A 2,200-nucleotide genomic window follows, 5' to 3' on the forward strand; every position below is an offset into this window, starting at 1 on the left:
GTAGAGTTGAGTGTGTGTGTGATCAGAGGTGAAACTGCTTCCTGGTTGTTGATGTTTGTTTCTAAAGATGTTGTTGATGAGACTTGGTAGAAAGCAGCTGGTCTGAGTGATGTGATCAGAGTGCAGTAGATAATGTCTGACAGCAGTTTGAAGAGGAAATGGATTCTGTTCTGTTCTTCACTCATCACCTACCTGACAGCTGACACCTCACACCTGTTTCTCACCTGCAGGTCAGACAGGAGGAGGAACAGAGGATGGATCTGTTGGACTGATTGTTGGTCTGTCAGTTTCTGCTGTGCTTCTTGTTGCTGCTTTTGTTGTTTTTTTTCATCTACAGAAATTGTAGACTACAACAGGATCCATACCAGCCTCCAGTTGAACTGGAGCTTGTTTGAAATCTTTCACAGCTTTTTCCAGCTGGTCTGTGAGTCTCCTGCTTTTCCACTTATCAATGTTATCCATGAACAGAGAAAGACATTGGTTTTTTTTTTTGTTTGCGCAATAATCAGGCCCCATTTTATCTTAATGACCTTGTAGTACCATATCACCCTATTAGAGCACTTCGCTCTCACACTGCAGGCTTGAATGTTGTCCGTAGAGTATTTAAAAGCACAATGGGAGGCAGGCTTAAAACTTTCCTTTTTGCTAAAGCATATAGTTAGGGCTGGACCAGGTGACCCTGAATCCTCCCTTAGTTATGCTGCAATAGATGTAGGCTGCCAGGGAATTCCCATGATGCATTGAGTTTTTCCTTTCCTGTCACCTTTCTCACTCACTATGTGTTAACAGACCTCTCTGCATCGAATCATATCTGTTATTAATCTCTGTCTCTCTTCCACAGCATGTCTTTATCCTGTTTTCCTTCTCTCATCCCAACCGGTCGCAGCAGATGGCCCCGCCCCTCCCTGAGCCTGGTTCTGCCAGAGGTTTCATCCTGTTTTTTCTTCCCACTGTCGCCAAAGTGTTTGCACATAGGGGGTCAGATGATTGTTGTGTTTTTCTCTGTACCTACTGTACAATATAAAGTGCCTTGTTGTTGTGATTTGGTTTGATTTGATATATATATATATATTTATATATATATACACTCAACAAAAATATAAACGCAACACCTTTGTTACTGCTCCCATTCCCCATGGGATGGACGTAGAGACCTAAAATTCATTCCAGATACACAATATAACCATCCCTCCCAAACAGTGGTCACAAATCAGTCCAAATGTGTGGTAGTGGGCACATCTGCCATATTGAGATAATCCATCCCACCTCACAGGTGTGCCACATCAGGATGCTGATCTGACATCATGAGTAGTGCACAGGTGTACCTCAGACTGCCCACAACAAAAGGCCACCCTGGAATGTGCAGTTTTGTCTCACAGCACAAATGCCACAGATGCCACAAGCAATGAAGGAGCGTGCAACTGGCATGCTGACAGCAGGAATGTCAACCAGATCTGTCGCCCGTGCATTGAATGTTCATTTCTCAACCATAAGCCATCTCCACAGGCGTTTCAGAGAATATGGCAGCACATCCAACCGGCCTCACAACTGCAGACCTCGTGTAACCACACCAGCCCAGGACCTCCACATCCAGCAGGTTCACCTCCAAGATCGTCTGAGACCAGCCACCCAGACAGCTGCTGGAACAATTGGTTTGCACAACCAAACAATTTCTGCAAAAACTGTCAGAAACCGTCTCAGGGACGCTCAACTGCATGCCCGTCGTCCTCATCGGGGTCTTGACCTGACTCCAGCTCGTCGCCGTAACAGACTTGTGTGGGCAAATGCTCACATTCGATGGCGTCTGGCACGTTGGAGAGGTGTGCGCTTCACGGATGAATCATGGTTCACATTGTTCAGGGCAGATGGCAGCTGAGAATGTCCCAGTTCTTGCATGGCCAGCATACTCACCGGACATGTCACCCATTGAGCATGTTCGGGGTGTGCTTGACCGGCGTATACGACAGCGTGTACCAGTTCCCACGAATATCCAACAACCTCGCACAGCCATTGAAGTGGAGTGGACCAACATTCCACAGGCCACAATTGACAATCTGATAGACTCCATGCGACGATGTGTTGCACTGCATGAGGCAAATGGTGGTCACACCAGATACTGACCGGTTCTGGGTCCCCAGACCCCCAATAGCGCAAAACACTGCACATTCCAGGGTGGCCTTTTGTTGTGGGCAGTCTGAGG

This window comes from Astatotilapia calliptera, unplaced genomic scaffold (assembly GCF_900246225.1).
Source record: "Astatotilapia calliptera unplaced genomic scaffold, fAstCal1.2 U_scaffold_4, whole genome shotgun sequence".
Classification (NCBI taxonomy): domain Eukaryota; kingdom Metazoa; phylum Chordata; class Actinopteri; order Cichliformes; family Cichlidae; genus Astatotilapia; species Astatotilapia calliptera.